This window comes from Myotis yumanensis, unplaced genomic scaffold (genome assembly GCF_028538775.1).
Source record: "Myotis yumanensis isolate MYYU_CA2020_CCGP unplaced genomic scaffold, mMyoYum1.0.hap1 SCAF_1, whole genome shotgun sequence".
In the NCBI taxonomy this organism is placed as follows: Eukaryota; Metazoa; Chordata; class Mammalia; order Chiroptera; family Vespertilionidae; genus Myotis; species Myotis yumanensis.
The window spans coordinates 53579526-53598713 of NW_027223752.1; the positions used below are offsets into that span (position 1 = coordinate 53579526).

The 19188-nt window shown below is 44.9% G+C and overlaps 1 protein-coding gene across 3 annotated transcripts in view; it reads right to left on the reverse strand.

Annotated features, from left to right (window-relative positions):
• The window catches only part of TLN2 (talin 2), a 421578-nt gene that overhangs the window by 317581 nt on the left and 84809 nt on the right, over positions 1–19188 (reverse strand). The window lies entirely within an intron of this gene.

The following is a 19188-nucleotide window of genomic DNA, read 5'->3' on the forward strand; positions in this document are numbered from 1 at the left end:
CGCAGCTGATTTCCCTTCCTCCACAGATGCAGACACGGTCAAACTGTATGTCACAGAATGGGTTTAGGGAAAACTTCCTTCACCCTGTCTCACCCATCTGTTGTAAATTTCTTGATGTGCTCCCGACCTACGTTACAAAGCAGTCCTTAACCAGCATGTGGAAGAGGGAGACAGACTCGAAGTTTCTCCGAACATGTAATGTTTGTGCCTAAAATGAATCAGAGCCAATACTGTAGTTTTGAGAAGTCCAGGAAGTGCTCCAGCCTGGGGCCACCAGATAAATTACAGAGCTGAGGACTCGCCCATCAGCTGCGCTCCCCATCCTGGACCCCAGTTAGAGGGCAGATGGGCTCCAGAGGGCGGAACTTCAGGACAGAGCTGCCGGAAGAACACTGGCAAACAGAAGGGTTCCTTGCTTACTGACATGATGCCACAGGATTGTTTAAATGTCAGGATTTCCTAGTACATTTTAAAATAAGTTTGTTTAAGTGAATGTAAACCAGATTTAAGACAACGTTTTATGAGCATTGTAAAATCAAGTAAGATTTGCTTGCAAATAAGAGAGGAAGACAAGTGGAGAACCCAAATCTATCCTCTGAGGGTATCATCAAGAAATATGGCTTTGTTTGTTTATTACCCAACAAAAAGTGGGCAGTGTCAAGAATGGTCCAAAGTCAAAAAAGAAAACACTTAGCACACTGCTTCTCCCTCATGTCCGTTATAATAAATAAATAGCCTAAAGGAACAATCAGGCTTTTATTTTGAGTCTGCAATCTATCTCAAGTTATTTTATATGGCTTTAACCTAAAGATCAAGGTTCCTTTTTTTTTTTTCCCCATGTAGATTCCCAACTGTTCTAGCATCTCTTTTTGAAAAGTCCACCCATTCTCCATTGAATTACTTTGGCCACTTTGATGAAAATCCATTGACTATATATGTGTGAGTCTATTTCTAGACTCTCTAGTCTGTTCCATAGATCAGATGTCTATCCTTACACCAATGCCACACTGTCTTGATTTTTGTCACTTCAGAGTAAATCTTGAAATCAGGTCATGTAAGCCCTCCAACTATGTCTGTATTTGTGTGTGCGTTTTTTCCCAACATTGTTTTTGGCTTGGCTTACTCTGAGACCTCTGCAATTCCATGTAAATTTTAAAATCAGCTTGCTGATGTCTTAGTAAAACATTTTTAATACCCTTCTGGGATTTTTATTAAGACTACATTGAAACTTTTAGATAAATTTGGGGAGAAGACATTTTAACAATGTTAAGTCTTCCAATCCATAAATATGGTATCTGTCTCCATTTACTTGAGGGACCTATTAGAGTTCAACAAAAACAACATAAAATCTAGAGCTACTACCTTGTGTGCCAAGAAAGGAAGAACAGTTGGAAACCAGAAAATCTCTGCAGAATAATTTACAACTTTACACAGTTCTTTCATGAGCTTTATATGGAGTAGATTCTACTGATGGATAAATAAAGGTTCAAAAATGCACAGATCAAGAAAGAGGCAGACGTGGAACCCAAACCCAATTGATTCCTCAATTTGATATGATACAGCTTGCTGAAAAGTAGGAATATAGGGGAGGGTGTCAAGAGAGAGCAACTGGGGGCCCGGCCGGTGTGGCTCAGTAGTTGAGCGTCGACCTCTGAACCGAGAGGTCATGGTTCAATTCCCAGTCAGGGCACATGCCCAAGTAGCAGGCTCGATCCCCAGTGTAGGGTGTACAGGAGGAAGCCGATCAATAATTCTCTCTCATCATTGATGTTTCTACCTTTCTCTCCCTCTCCCTTCCTCTCTGAAATCAATAAAAAACATATTTGAGAGAGAGAGAGCAAGCAAGCAACTGGGGGGAAGTGGTATGAGCCCAGCCACAAAAAGACCATCTGCTCCTGGGAGTTAGGTAAGACTTCCTTACTCAGTCCTTGTTCTCGGACACGCTCACAGGACAGAGGAGAAGGAACCAATGAAAGAAGATGAAAATAAATTCCAAGCAGGAAAAAAACCCTTCCAGGAAGGCCCCAACTGGAGAAGAGCCAAGAGAGGAAACAGGGCAAGGCACACGATGGAGCTCCACAGAGCATAGCCAAGGGCACACGCACATGGCCACTGGGCTGCCTGGGAATTTCCACGGAGGGAAAGGCTGAGGAGAAGGGCAGGCGGTGTAATTTCCCTTTCACTCCACAGAAAGAAAATCACTTGCTCAAGAAGCTTTAAAGGGCAATGGCAGTGAGTGAATCCACTAATCACACTTAAAAAAGCCTCTTAATGTATAAACACACATTTGGGTTAAACAGAGAAGTCAATAGTGAAAGTTTCAGTGACTGAAGGATTCAAGCTCAATGTAGATTAAACACAAACCATATCGAGATATGAGCATAAGCCCCTGTTGATCCCTGTGTCTGTGGGGGGCTAGTCCGAATCTCAGTGCTGCTAACAGAATGCAGGCCAGCTCCTCAGGAGGGTCAGCCCCCCTGCTTTACTATCAGTGGTTGATTTTTATTCTTTTCTCTATATTTTTCTACATCTCACAGATTATCTACAATAAACAGATGTTACTTCTGAAATTTAAAAAATAAATAAATAACACGTTTTAAATGGGTATCAAGGGAGTCTGTTATCTCTGCTGCAGCAGAGCTCAAACACTGGCCACGTGGATGGAAGGCAATATGGACAGAAGTGGCCAGGCCGTGAGGTAAGACACACTGGGCTTTGGAAGAGTGAGCAGCTACTTAAGCGGTGTCTGAAAACACAGCAAACAGAGCTGTAAAGTGAAAACCTCCCGGGCTTCACCAAATTGTTTTTTCTTCAATCCATCTCTGGGTTCTATGACAGCGAAAATGAAAGGATTAGTCTCAATGTTGTTACCAAATGTGCAAGAGTAAGGAAGGGAGGCAGAGGTGACAAAAACAGAGGAGTCCAAAAGGCACCCTCAGACACTGCTGGTAGGAATGTGAGCTGGCACAACCATTATGGAAAACAGTATGGAGGCTCCTGAAAAAATTAAGACTAGAGCTACCATATGACCCAGCAACCCTCCTTCTGAGCCTCTATCTGAAAAATCTGAAACCATTCATTTGTAAAGATATATGTACTCCTATGTTCATGACAACATTATTCACAGTAGCTAAGACATGGAAACAACCTCAGTGCCCTTGGATGGATGATTGGATAAAGAAGCTGTGGTACGTATATGCAATGGAACACTACTCAGCCATAAGAAAGGATGAAATATTGACATTTGCAACAACATGGGTGGAACTTTTGAGTCCAAATGAAATAAGTCAGATGGAAAAGGACAAGGACCACATGATTTCACTCATTGTGTGAGCTATAAAACAGAAAGCAACAAGTGAATAAAACAAACAAACTCAGACACAGATAACAGAGGGGACAGGGCAAGCAGGGAAGTCCAAGACCATTTACCACCCAGCCTGTATATTTCACACTGACTAGCATTTTTGCAAGTGGCAATTCTCACAGCCTGCCTGTGCATTCAAATTTCCAAGTTCCAACTCCAAACCTGTATCTAGAGCCACAGATAACATCCTCTGCTTTCTCCTCCAGCTGGGCCAAAGCCAAGCAACAGAAGATACAACGTGAGTTTTTATGGATCAACAGAGTGGTGATTACCAACTTCAGATGGAAAGTGCAGTTGATTCCTTTCTGAAATTCATGGTTTAGCAGGGGTGGGGAACTTTTTCTCTGCTAAGAGCCATTTATAACATCATACACAGGCCATACAAAATTATCAGCTTTAAAATAAGCCAGCTTTATTTGGTCAAACACGTAATTAATTCACCCCTAATGCCTTGGCAGGGCCAGACCAAATGACTTTTCAGGCTGGACATCCCCCACCCCTGGTTTAAGGGGAGCCCACATATCACCAGGCCGGGTGCTTCTGTCAATGAACCTGACACTTAGAGCCTAGAGCGAGCTGTCCAACCTCAGGCACCAGTTGGTAGCACGGGCTTGCTATCTTGGCTGACTCCCTACCCACTGCTTTTCCCGTTATGTCACAAAGGCAGGCTTCCTCCCTAGAAACTTCAAAGCCCAAAAACTAATTTCATGTCCTTTCAAGAGGAAGCCAGCAATTCAAGTATTTGTTTTTGGCAACTCCTTGTTTTGAAGGCATTTAAGAAAAGCTGTCAAACTTAGTAAATTCAAGCTACAATGCCTTTTCCTAGAAAAACAGTGCTTATTTTGTCTTTAAAAAATAATGAATTAGCAGCCTTATCAAGGGGACTAGGCCCCCAAAGTCTGTGAAGCTTTATTCAGCTGCAGAAAGTAGTAGCCATGCCTTCCAATTCATGCATTAGACCAGCAGTCACTGGCCTCCCACTAGGCCCATCAAAAGCATAGACAAACAGAGCAATAAAAATCACAAAGCCATGCCACATGCCATGCTCTACTGACCCTACTTTGCCCAAACTATGCTTGTTTTTCAGTTAGTGTTTTAGTACTTGACCTCCATGGAAATAATGCCCATTCAGGTCAAAAGTTAGGCATAAGGCTTATGAGATTCTTCAAAATAGATCTTTAAAAAAATTAAGGATATGAAAAAAATCACTAGGCACAGCATTACAATCATTTACCATTTTTAAATCCTGCTGGTATATAACAATGTCCAATTAAAGAACTTCCAGAGGTTCACTCACATCAGGATGGATGGATCCCACAATGATGCCCCTTCCTTCCAGAGTATAACTTGCGGTCACTTCTGCCATTCAGATATCCTGCCCCTAGCAGGTGGCCTAGCTCTTCAGAGGATGACAGAATCATGAAAAGTTCTAACCAAGTATCAGCTTTTCCCAAGGCAGTGTGAGTGCAAGGTTCATTTTTGCTAGAGCCACTCAAACAGCAAAGGGTGCTTTCCAGCAACCTCGTGGGAGGCCCCTTCAGCACAAGCCTAGTGAGGATGGAACTCCTGGGCATTCTCAGTGGCCAGTCATGGATATCTACCCAAGCCTTCCCCGTGGCCTCAGCTGAAGGCTTGCTTGACAAATCCAGGCAAAGAGAGACACATGTGACCCACTCAGGAGCTAGGGGAGCAAAAGGGACTTGTATAGCCCTGAGACTTGTATAGCTCTGAGTATGCCGATAGATGGCTCAACCCACTACTTTCAGCCAAGCTCCTCCTTTTCTTAAAAAATGCACAGAGGGAGGCTTACCTATCCTAGGCTCCTTCACCCTTTTGAAAACCATCATTGTCCTGTGCTCACGTGGGTGGTCTGTAACATGCCCCCTAGCACACTGCCCCGTTAAGCAGAATATTTCTAAACACCCAAATTTGCACAAAAAGCCTTTTTCAGTGGCACTGTTAGGAAGAGAAGTGCTCTGGCAAGACGGCAAGCCCCCTCAGTTACCAAATTCTGAACATCAAATTCATGTTGATATATGGACTGTGGCAGGGCCTGCACGTTCAGAAAAGATGGCCAAGAGCGGCCTGGGAGAACTGTCTTTAAACAATGCTGCCTTTCTTCTACATCTTTAACTGCTCCAGAATAGTATGCATATTAAATAGCAGGGAAAAGTTACTCAATTGAGGCAAAAATTCCTTTCCCAACAGCACTCCCTCAAGAAGGAATTTCACATTGTGCCCAAGTCCAAGTGAGTACTGATGGCGCTGCAGATTGCCACCACAGATATCCAGGGTCTTTCTTGGCCATTTCTAAGGGCATTTTGTTTTAACGAAAGCTCTCTTCCCTTGCCTTCTTTATGAGTGAGGCTACTTACTATGAGCTGGCTCTGTTTGGGCACCAGGAGTCCAGAGGCAAGTACTGCCCTTGCCCAACGGGGACCCTGCTTAAGCATTTTAAATCCATGACAAAGGTGTCCTCTTGTTCTGTGGTATGGAGCCCCCCCACACACACATACACAATGCCTCCCTATACACTGAGCACATTGAAGACAATGAGTATGTGTGCCCCGCAGTGGTCTGTGGAGCCCTTTTGGCCAGGAAAGTCCTGTTGCATCACTTTAGACCTGAAAAAAACCACCAATGGCCACCATCCATTTTAGACATTCACTCCTCTTCTTCTCACCTGCATTGAAATTTTGAAAGAATTTTCAAGAAAAGAATGTTTAAGGAATGGCAAATTATGGCAAATTACACCTAATCAGCTGGCACATTTGCACCACCTTTTTCTCAATTTCAAAATATATTTGCTTAAAGGAAGCCTGGTTTCAAATTATAGCCATGCCATTTCTCTGTTCAATTCTTTGTAATAAATAATGTCCCAGGGAACAGAAAGATCAGATTGCAACTAGAAATGTAGCTCTAGGGGAAAAAAAAGAAAGTGTTGAGTTATTCCTAGTATCTTCCATGAAGTCAGCATGGCATGTCTGTAGTTCTGTCTTAATAAATACTATAGCCAAGATCAAATCCTCTTGGTCTTTCACTGGTCATTTAATCACCAATGACTTTAGACTCCACTGCATTCCATCATCAGAGCTCTCCTCTGTTTAACTATAATCCTCACCCAGCTCTCTCCAGAGTAAACCAATCCCTTTAGTAGTTTTGCCAAATTTCTTTTAACAATTTTTCATGCCCTTCACATACTCCCCGCCCCCCTTCCTAAAATGTAATGGATTGCTGACTAATACTGATCCACAAAAAGATGTAAACTAAGAAAAGTAAGCAAGTTTCGTGGAAAACATTTCACCAGGTGCTGGGGTCACTTGACACCTGGAGCTACCTCGCACTCCTGTGAGAGAGACTTGGAATCAGGTCAGACATGTGGCAATCTCAGCTCTGCAGGGCACACCACCAACCAATCCAGAAACATATTTTTTAAATTTTCTTCCGGCAGATGAAGGCATTGCCCAACTGCCCCCATTCTTTGCTATAAACGCCGGTCCCTCTTGCCTAAACCCAAATCTTCTGATCATTGCATTTGCCTAATTCCAAAAAACCTTGCCAAGTGGTCCGTCTGCCAAATAATATGCCACTAAGGAGGCAAGAAAGGACAGGCAGGTTGGCACAAGGGAACTTCAAAAAACTCAAACATTCAGCACTAAAACTGCCCAAGAGGTTTGGGGCCATGCTTTGTAGGATCAAACAGTTCTACTCAAATCATTGGTATGCCACAGTAGCGTGGAATGGTGATGATCCTAAACTATGTGGGAAAACATGGCTCTAGTGCACTCTTTGAAACAAAGAAACAAGAAATATTTAGACAGATTTCTAAAATGGTTTAAATGAAATTAGTTGAAAGACTTTTAAGAGTAAAAATCTGTCATCTGGTACGTTTATTCAATTTGAAATACTTCATGCCACAATGAGACTGGATAAAGGAGGTATTTTTGAGACAGTTTTGGGGTTTCACCTTGTAGTATTTATTCTTCATAGTAATTTTACTCAATATCACCGCTTCACATTATCCCTTGGAAAGCCACAGATGCCTATTGGTCATTTCCACCATGCCAGATGTGTCCATGGTAGTCTAATTTACACCATTTATACAGGTGGCCTAAAGATAAAGAGCCTGCGAGACTTTACATCACCTCAAAGACACAAAGTCTTAACATAATCTCTCAGACTGGGTCAGTGGGTGATGCTAGCGGCTGCTCCTCTGTGCCAAAGAAATTCAAACAAAAATCATAAGCCTACATTAGAGATATTTAGAAAAGCAAGTCCAGGTTAGATGGAAAAACTAGAGCATTTACTTTAAAAACAAAAATATAATTCTTATTTATATTTTTAACAGGTATAAAATTCTAGGCTTTAAATTTCCCAATTAAAACAGGTTGCTTGGGGTTTTGCTTAGTTTTCAAACAGCAAGTGAAAAGGCATCCAGGCTTGGGTATCAGCACAGACAGGCCAAAATGTGGTGGATAGCAGGGGAAGTACCCACAACCCCACCACCAAGAAAAGAACTTAGATGGCACTGGAATGCATACCCTTTTTTACAACTAAACAGTAAATGTGTGATCTCAATTATGAACTGCTTAAAGGTATATTAACTTGACTGTGGAGTCCCTTATCATAAAACTATCCACAGGGAAACAAGGATCTTGCTGTCCCTCAGTGACCCACAGCTAGGTCAGTCCTGGGGGCTGTGACATGAGGACGGAACTCTGAAGAACCATTTTCAAATGTCATCAACCAAAGATACTTCTGGACCTGAACAGGCATACAAGCCACCCAGGGATGTTCTAAATGGCCTCCCCAACACCCTAGTTAAAGGTCCATCTACTCAGTCTCATTTCGTTTCACCTCTAGAGTCCAATTTCCAATAGAAAATGAAGTGACCCTTGCTCTCCACCCCCAGATATATGTTGGGGAGGGAGTAATGGAGAAAATTAAATGCACTGATGTTATCCACCCTCAGAGGAGGAAGCTGGGAGCCCTGGATCGCTGATGCCACTCACTCATTCATTCCCCCCGGTGAACGTTTATCAAATCTCTACTACGCATCAAGTGTGGCCTAGACACAGGAAATGCAGCTACAGAATAAAATAAGGGTCTCATTCCCACAGAAATGTAAACAAAAATTCCAGCATGCTGGGGCAAGTGCAGTAACAGCCATGCACTAAGGGACGATCATAACCGGAAGTAGCAGCAAATCACCTTCCTCTGGGAGAGGGAGACACAGCCAGAGGCTGCTCACAGCACAGGGAACAGGGGAACAGGGGCGGGGAGAATAAAGGCAAAACACAAAACCCTCCTTGTTTGGCTACAGAGCACAGTCCACCTCACAAATAAAGTGTATGTGTGCACTGAACAACAGAAGGTAAAGCAACTAAGAGTAAAAGGCAATCAATCCTAAAAGGTGATTCACATATAATTCCTAAAAAATTGGATGTATGCCAATTACAGCTCATTCCATAAGAGCGAAGGCATTGGTCAGCTAACTATGTGCATGTGTAGAATCTATACTCCATTTCCAGGAACAACCGAGCACTAATCATACTGTGTATTCTATGGGAGTGGGGCTTCTCAAACTTTGATAACAGCAGGTTCCGGTGCAGGGACCTGCGGGCGGAGACTTAGAGGCTGCACTTTGAACATGCTGCCAGCGGATGCCCATGTTGCTGGGCCTGTGGCCTTCTCTGAGCCGTGGAAGTGAGGAGGGCCGATGGTGCTCAGTCCCGACTGACCATCCTAGTCACACATGGGGCTCTTTAACAATAAAAACTCCTCTCCTTGTCTCAAACCTAGTAAGCCAGGTCTTAGGAGCGGGGTCCCCTATAATTTCTTTTTAAGCTACACAGGTGGTTCTGGGGTGCAGCCAGGCTTATGAACCTCAGTCAAGCAGGCATTCTGAGATGCAGGCCTCCAGCACACCTCACCCCAGGATATACACTGAGTGGCCAGATTATTATGACCACCTGACGTTTGTAGGCAAATTAGCTATAATTTCGTACTGAAGTTGCTAGAGGGCCAGCCTATTATAAATAGGGAAGCAGGTTGTTTACCACGACAGAAGTGATTTTTTTCTGAAGATATGGGTAAACAACGCAATTTAACAGCCTTTGAATGTGGGAGATATATATATATGTATATATGTATGTGTATATATATGTGTGTATATATATATGTATATATGTATGTGTATACATATGTATACACACACACACACACACACACACACAGAGTGGCCAGATTACTATGGCCACCTGATGTTTGTAGGCAAATTAGCCTTATACTGACTGCATCGTATGGGATATGGAAGTCGAAGGCCTGTTCGAACACCTTTGCTGTCTGCAGTTACCAAGATAAAACGTCTCCAATTCGCACAGGAACACAAGGATTGGACAGTCGAGCATTGGAAAAAAGTCATGTGGTCCGATGAATCATGTTTCCAGTTGCATCATGCAGATGGCAGAGTGAGAATTTGGCAGAAACAGCATGAAAGCATGCACCCCACATGCATGAGTACAACCCTTCAAGCTAGTGGGGGCAGTGTTATGGTTTGGGGCATGTTTTCCTGGCATGATTTGGGCCCTTTAATTATATGGAACAACTTCTGAATAGCACAACATACCTAAGTATCATTGCTGATCACGTTCATCCTATCATGTTGATGGCGGATCCCAATGGAGATGGCTTCTTCCAACAAGACAATGTGCCATGCCACGGTGCTCGTATTGTGCAGGAGTGGTTTCAAGAACATGAGGGAGACTTTACCTTGCTTAGGTGGCCCCCACAATCACCAGATCTCAATCTAATTGAGCATTTGAGGGACGAAGTTAAAAGAGCCATTAGGCATCTGGTTCCACAGCCATCAAATCTCACAGAACTGGACAGTGCTATTCATCAGGCATGGTGTCAGATTCTTCGCATCACCTTTCAACATCTCATGGAGTCAATGCCAAGAAGAATTGCCGCAGTATTGAAGGCAAAAGGTGGCCCAACGAAGTACTGATGGGGTGGTCATAATAATCTGGCCACTCAGTGTGTATATCTCCATTCTCTGTATAGAAAGAAAAAGCTAGCAACTGTGGAAGACATCCATGGAGATAGTCAAGAAGACAATGCCCAGTCAAAGCCTGCAGGCTAACAGCTTTCATAGAATCCATCCTGACCCTTCTCATAATAATCTGGCCACTCACGTTCAAATATATCCCACGTTCAAAGGCTGTTAAATCACGTTGTTTACCCATACCTTCAGAAAAAAATCACTTCTACTGTCGTGGTAAACAACCTGCTTCCCTATTTATAATGATCTGGCCCTCTAGCAACTTCAGCGTGAAATTATAGCAATTTGCCTACAAACGTCAGGTGGTCATAATAATCTGGCCACTCAGTGTATATATCTCCATTCTCTGTGTAGACAGATAAAGCTAGCAGCTGTGGAAGACATCCACGGAGATAAAGAGTCAATAAAGAGTCAAGAAGACAATGCCCAGTCAAAGCCTGCAGGCTAACAGCTTTCGTAGAATCCATCCTGACCCTTCTCATGCACGATAATTGTTTTCCAAAGCCAATGCTTATATCATGATCATAGCTACTTAGCTCATAAAACACACAAAGAGGCAAAGCAGATTTTTTTTCCGGCGGGGGGAGGGGGGGGAGGGGGGGGTCTAAAAATTATAGATAAGGGGTCATCCGTGATGAAAGACTGGAAAGAAGCCAAAAGGCAAGCATGCAATTAACCAGCCTGATGCCTCCCGGCTCCAATCTTGAAAGGGCTCTCCGGCCACGCCCACCTCGCTGCAAAGTAACAATTTTGTTAATAAAAGGGATCGAGTGGAATGTGGTCCTTCGGGAAAAGACAAGTGACTCTCTCCAGGCAGGAGAGGTGATAGAGCTGGGCCCACTGGAAATACCAGCATTTCAAATTTCACTATATCCGCTATCATTTAACAAGGCACTTCAAATGCTGTCCCACGTATTCAGCCTTTTGCTCCCAATTTCTACCCATCTCATTGCAAGTTGTCTGCCCTAACCCCTTCTCTCCCTGGCTCATTCCCCTGGTCTTAGCTGGCAGAGGGCAGCAATTCTCATGCGAGTTCTTGCCTTTCCCTAAACTTGGAAATACCCTTCCCAGGAGATGCTTTCCTAACACTGGCTTCTCAAGTGTCACAGTCAGGGTCCATGTGCTGCTCCTCTCCAGTAAATGCTCTGGGAAGAAAGACCCAAAGCTTTCTCACCTATATGTGGAGAGAGAGAGAGAGACAGAGACAGACAGAGAGAGACAGAGACAGAGAGACAGAGAGACAGAGAGAGAGAGAGAGAGAGAGAGAGAGAAGCTTGTCATTACTACCACGTGCCACAATGAATCATGCTCATCTCTCTATTCTTGGGTCCTATGAGAGTAATTGTATAAAAGAAAGGAATGACTGGAAATGACAGATGAACAACATCCTGTCCTCCAGGAGTTCAGTTTTCTATCTGGGAGACTGAGAAGACACCGCACAGTGTCACTGCCAGTGCAGTGAAGACATTCAGACTCCCAAGCCCAGAGCCGCACAGCTAGGAGGCGGCGAAGCCTGTGCCAGGCTTTCCAAGGCCACACCAGTGCACTTGCCTGTAACAGTCTCTTCTCGGTAATACCCAGGTACAGCCTTCAGGGAGCACAGAGGGAGGAGGGCTGAGCTGGGAGGGTGACTGGGGAAGGGGAGCATGCATCTGAGTCAGGCTTGGAGGAGGAGCTGACTGGCTGGAAGGGCTGACATCACCGGTTCCACTGTCTTTGAGTGAATCTGCTTAGACTCTACTCAGCACTTACTAGTATTGAACAAGCGTGGGGTGGGGGGCTGGGAGAGGGGACAGGTGCAGGGCAATGTCTTTTCAACAGAGTGTCCTTTGTCATCTTCCTTTTTTAAAGAATGCATTTATCCTTGTCTGCTAAGGCTGGGAAGGAGGGGACAAAAGCTTGGGATATGCAAGCAATATGGATCGAGATTTTATTTTTCAACTGGGAGAGGATGAGTTGGGAGAAGTCAGAAGTTACTGATCACATCTGTGGAAACATGCCTTTTAAGGAGGAGAACCATCCAGAAAGTACCCCGTGGGGCCTGAACCTCTGCCAGATAATGATCGTTCCTTCCTAAGGGAATAGCGGTTAACAGAGCAGAGCCTGTTCTCTAACTAAGCTCACACGGTCCTTCTCAGTCAGATATCAGCTCTCAGAATTAACGTGTACAAAGCCCCTGCTGGAATACACATCTCCCTAATCTACTCTGGAGAGGCACTGCTTCTGTTTAAACCCCCCAGGACCCTGCCAGCTGAGGTCCAGCCATAAGTGGAGGTTGTAATTACATTTCACCAAGAACCCATGACCCCAGCCCTGGGGCAGGTCAGCCCCAAGCGGAAGGCTGCAGGACCAGGGTGGGACTTCACTGTGCCCATCCCAACTCCCAGGGAACACATCAGCTCAGGGGTCTAGGACCCTGTGGATAACTGAAGATGCTAAATGCATTGAAGATAACAGTGCATGGAAACCTACTGGCTAGTTTCCTGTCTTTTGGCCTCTTGCCATGTGTCCCCTTAGGAATAAAGGAACCCCAGCATCACCTGGGCAGAGGAGAGCTGCATCCCCAATTTAGACAGATCTAAATACAACCTCTTCCCCAGTACCCTCCCTTCTCTTAGACAAGCAGGCTCAGTGTTATTTACTTACATTAGACGTAGCCTGCCCTGTGTTGCACCAGCATACTATGTGGGACAGTATGGATTTGGGGGACATTTTCATAAGGCAAGCTTAGAACAGATTCACTCCTGATAGTAACTTGCTCAAACCCTCCCATACTCAAAAATAGTAAGAGTGAGGAGACAATAAGTTAGTTGAATGATTATTATGAGCTGGGCACGGTGCTGGATGCTTTGTCTGCATATCTATTTAATGCCCTCCTCGCAATCCTACCAGGTGGGCACACTACCAGCATTTTATAGGTGAGGAAACTAAAGCTCAGAAGCCTTACAACTGGTCTGTATGCACAAAGCCATGAGATAGTCCACGCAGGATCTGAACCCAGGTCCACGTGACAACTGTCTGAAAGTATGGCTCTGCTGTTTCTGAGACAATGTACGACTCTCAGAAAGTTCACTTTCATCTGAGAATCTGTTCACTGAGTTACCAGCTCAGCAGCTGGCCAACAGCTGCTCAGGGACCAGACTTCCCAGATCATGATTTAAGCCCATTATTGGCTCTCCGGCTAGGAACTACAAACATCCCACTTGGCATCTCGAAAAAGCAGGCAGCAGGGCACACGAATCAAATTCAAGTTGTCGTTTCCCGATTCCCAGTCCTTCCAATCCTCAACCCCTACCAGGAAGGCCACGCCAACGCTCTGAGTCTCCAGTGCAACACAGAGGGAAGGTGGCGGGCCTGGGCCTGGGCTATCACACGCCTCCCGAAGCATCACCTTCAATCATCTCCCAAAGGTCATGAGAGACCTAGGACTTTACAAAGTTCTCTGGGATTCCAAGAATTCCACCATAACAGAAGGCAGCTATTTGGAATACATTAATGTAAAATAAAGCTTTGTTTGCACATTTTCATTCATGAATTTTGTAATTTGGGAAAATTTTGAAGCTATGGGAAAAGGTGTTTTAAAAAATATAAAGGGAGCTTACATATAGAAGAGTTCATTTGTTTTAAAAGGAGAATATTGCCAGATGGCAGGATTAGAAGAGCAATTTTTATGGACTGGAATTTTCTGTAGTATCTGTAATAGCATGTATTACTTATGTAATAAATGAAAGTTTTAAGTTGCACCTGAATAACCTAGCTTGCTCGTAAAATGACTGTGTGTTAGGCATTTAGTAAATTGAACTATATACATAACACACCAGAAACGGGGAGGGGAAACCCATTCCCCACCAGCACTGCCTCCCCTTCTGCGACTCTGAGAGGCGGGGTATTTGCTACCTTTCCCTTTGTGAGTCGAAGCCTTCTCTATCTTAAAGCACACTCGCAAACAAGGACAAGAACAGGAGGCTCCCTCCCCTGAGGGCGGAGACACCTCTTCCACAGAAGCAGCTGTGATGCAAGACCCCACAGACCACGGAGTCAGAGGCTCCCACTGTCATAGAGCCTCCAGGCACCACAGACTTGGAGCTGAGGGTGGGAATGACCCCAAAGCACTCAGACAGTCACAAGGCCACCGCTCTCACTGTGTTGTCTTAGATCCTGGAATTGTCTATGTAGCATCCATTCAGCGAACGGGAGGCAGAGGAGTTGCTGCCCTGCCTGTCCAGGCAGCAGCTACGAACCAAATGGGGACACGACGCCCCAGGCTACCCTCCTCCCAGTATCCAGAGTAAACATGAAGGTGGCTCCTCAGGGAGCCCTCGGCCCCTCTTGGTCCATCCGGGGACCACACAGAGCCAATTACATTATAACTCTATTTTCTTTTCTTTTCTCTTCATCCTTTTTTTAAAAAATTATTTAAGACTTTTATTAAGAGGTGCTTGCAGTTTATTGACTTCTTTGAAAAAAATCAACTTGTAAACTTTTATTACAAATTAAAAATGAGGTTCTTAAAAATCTCAACTTGACCAGATATGAAACAATTTAAAAACCTTTAAAGGTGTATTAAGGAAAATCAGGCTTTTTTTTTCCCCCCTTAAAAAACACGTTTGTCATTACCAAAAAGAGACGTCTTTAGATAAAAATAATAAAAACCCCATCTTGACACTCTGGTATTTGGGGGCCTTTCAGACCCTGCCCCCTGGGAAAGACTGCCCCTCCCAGGACGAGCCAGTTCTTAGAGAGCACCAAGGGCTGGGCCAGGAGCACGCCTCTCATATACAAGCCAACCAATCTGGAGTCTACCTCCCGCAAGTACCTCCTTACCTAACTCTCACACACCAGGCCCCCTATCCCTGCCCTAAACCACCCCAGGGCCAGGCACCTGGAGACCACAGCTCCAGCCCAAAGCCCGCTGGAATTGTGTCTCCTCTGCCCTGCCTTCCCGCCCTGGAGACCCAGTAAAGGCTCTGGCCAAGGCTGTCTCCTGCCTCCTGATGGCCTAATGCTTCCTATGTGTGGCTCCTAGTCTCAAAAAAAAGTAATAAAAGTCACTTTCAATGGCACTGGCCTCTCTGTACCATCATCCAGTCCGACCTCTATACATTAAGACCTGGGCTCAGAGCAGCCACCAGAAGAGGCTGCCAAGTAGAAACGAAGTAGCCATGACTCAGCCCAGATGCCTGAAGTCATCGAGGGAGCAATCCCTGTGAGAGCAGCATCTATCGACCGGTTCGTGGGTATACTCTGGCGACCTTCGTCCTGCTGAGGCCATGGTACCATCTGCACAGCACAGGTACAGGAGATCCCGGGGCACAGGAGAGGGGCTCAAGGGAGGGAGAACGTGCCAGGCAGAGGCCCAGCCCAGGCTCCCTCTCAGTCCGGAGGGCAGTGACTGTTTCACCCCAGAATTCTGAGTCACAAGGAAGAGGTAAAATTATGATACTCACCTGCTACTTCTTAAAGTGGGAAAGTACATAACGTACTTCAGACCTTTTCAAGAAAAACTGAAAATAGTTTCGCCTGTAGTTGGGGAAAACTGCAATAACTTAGGAAACTCACTCATTCTGAATCCCTCCTGCCCAGAAGACACCGAAGTAAACGAGGCGCCACTGTATGTTTGTCATTTTACTTTTAGTTTATTCTAGCTCTTCTCTAACCCTTATTCTCCGCATTTCTAGGACATCTTAGCCTTATTCTATCAACCTCAGCCTCGTTCCCCACTCCCTCCCCAACATCTGCTCTCCACCATGACCCCACCAGGCCACATTTACCTAGCATTTCGGTACAAGGCAGAAAGGACTCAATGCAAAAAAGGTGATGCATGAGCCAAAGCCCCTTCCTTGAGCAAAAATTCCATAGGAGAAGAGCTAGTGACACATATCAGTGCCTTTAAGAATCAAAGACCGTACACAACCCTGAAAAGCTTCTGCTAACACCATAGCGCAGGATAAGGAATTAAATTATTAACATCCTTTTAGGGGAGATGGAGTGTCTCCAAATCTTCTGTTCCTAAGGCTGCCTGTAACTTTTACTCCAATTCAGGCACAAGCACAAGCTCTGGGAACATTTGCCCAAGCATATTTATTTTCCCAACCGGCTGTCGTTGGGCTGTGCTCAAGGCCGGCTGTCACTGCCAATCCTTCTGAGGATACAGACAAACATGCCCCCAGTCATGCAGGGGTAACCCCCACAAGTAACCCCCACAGGCATTTCAACTTCCCAGAACAAAGCAAAAAAAAAAAATTTGAGAAACAAACCGATAAATCAATTTAATAGTAACGGTCCCTTTAAAAGAAAGGCCATATCCTTGAGGTCAGAGGCTATGTCAGACTCCTTTATATGTTTCCCACCTTTTTAAAGCATACCAGGTAGGCCTGTCAAGATATACTGTTGTTCATAATGAGTACTGTTTCATTTTTGTAATCATGTGTATTATTCATCTTCAGAGAGTGTCATTTCCCCCATTCACCCTAAAGTGGATTGCACGTGGTCATTTTGCTGGCTTCTGTAATGACAAGTGGGAACAGCAGCTCTAGGGGTAAGGTCAAATGTCCAGCAAAACAGTTCCTGAACTGGAAGAGATCTGAGAAGCCTTAATCCAGGATAATACTGACCACAACTAAACTGAAAATCTCTAGAGCTCTAAGCAGCACGTCCTTCCCACACGACAGCCTCCTAAATTCTGAGAGAGACATCTACAAGAAGTCCCAGAGCTGGCGCAGGAGCAGCGTCCAGGGTCTAACTAGCACGGTACACAAACATTACCCGAGCTGGCCAAATGGGCCCAACAAGTCAATGTCAGAGGAGGAGATCCTCAAAAGAGAAACGCAGTGGCCGCAGCTGCACCACCGTCTTCAGCAACTGTCAGATGTGTGCAAGGAAGAGATGTCTCCAGGTCCTAGTGTATCTCTCCCGCCCCTACGTAATTCAGGGGCCCCCAGGACAGTCCGAGGCAGTCAGAGGACACCCACTGTTCACACGACAGTTTTGCTTCTGTCTCCAGGATGGAGCTTGCTACTCCGGCCGCAAGAGCAGAAATGATATTCTGTTCCAACCTCAGGTGATTCCTTCCTCACCATGAGCTCTCTGAGGGCTCTCAGGATGGTAGCCCTGCTGCCTATATCCAAGAGCACACCTTGCCCGGGACAAGGGTACCCACTTCAGCAAAATCCCTGAGTATACAGAAGGCACTTGCAAGCTAGGCATTAACTGTAAAGGCGGAGAAAGTCGTCTTCTTTAACAGCCCAACACTAAACACTCAACTCCTCTAGAACAGAGAGGTTAAATTATACAAGTTCAACACCACACCAACCAAAGGATCGAAGCTGGCATCACCAATATTGGCACAAAATGATGCCACGTGTCTCCTGATGTGATGTGCAGAGAAAGATGCAAATCATCATTTATATAACATCTCAGACAAAAAAATACATCTAATCGTGAGGCATTACCATACAAACCCAAATTGCTATGAAATGACTGGCTTATACTCTTCAAAAATATCAATGTCATGAAAGACGAAGAAAAGCCGAGGAACTGTTCCCAAGTAAAAGAGACTCAGGAGACATGACACCTGGATCCAGTTTGCAAACCTGAGACTGAACCCTAGGTCAGGGGAAGAGCTGCTCGAAAGGACAGCATTGTGCCAAGTGGCAAAATCTGGATATGAAGTGCATATTCAATAACAGTACAGCAATGCTATAGGTCCCGTTTTTGCTAAATGACTGGTAGTGATGAAAGGACGGCTCTCATTCCTAGGAAAGACATGCTGAAGTAGTTAGAGGGAAAGGGGCATGGTGTAGGTAACTTTCACATAGTTCAAGAAAGAGCATCTATACTATGGAGAATAATAAAGCAAAGGTGGCAAAACAAACAATCGATGAATTTAGGTCAGGCTATAGAGGAGTTTTTCACATTCTTGCAACTTTTCTGTAAGATGGAAATTGTTTCAAAATATTTTAAAACAACACAAATTCAGATTCAATTTGCAAAGCATTTTCCATGGTAACATCTGTGGAATGAGGCGGGGCCCCGCTCCCCATCTAGAACTCATTGGTCGGGGTCTACCCACTCACAGACCCAGCGGACTGTGCTTCTTTCACCTCTAAGCCAACAGGACACCTGCCCCGAGCTCAGCCGAGACTCCATTGGAAGTTTAGGTAACGGAGCTGATCTAGTTTTGATGAGCAGGGGAGTGGTGGCCTGTACAAAAATAGTCCAGAGCCCCCAGAAGGAACCCAGCCCTGCCCACACCTTGATTCTTTTTTTTTTTAATATATTTTATTGATTTTTTACAGAGAGGAAGAGAGAGGGATAGAGAGTTAGAAACATCGATGAGAGAGAAACATCGACCAGCCGCCTCCTGCACAACTCCTACTGGGGGTGTGCCCGCAACCAACGTATATGTCCTTGACCAGAATCGAACCCGGGACCCTTCAGTCCGCAGGCCGACGCTCTATCCACTGAGCCAAACCGGTTTCGGCCACACCTTGATTCTAACCCAGTGAGACTCCTATCAGGTTTCTAATCTACAAAATTATAAGACAATAGATTGGTAGTATTTTAAGTCACCATGCTTGTGGCCATTTGTGACAATACCAATAGAAACGAATACAGACCTTAATTCCCTCACTTGAAAATGAGTGGGGTTTTCATCCTCTTTGAGAAGTGGGGTTAGTGAAGCCTAGAGTCTGCCCCTTGACCTCCCAGAATCCCTTGGGACACCCTTGGAAAAACCTTGTCTGTTGACCAAGGGATCCCT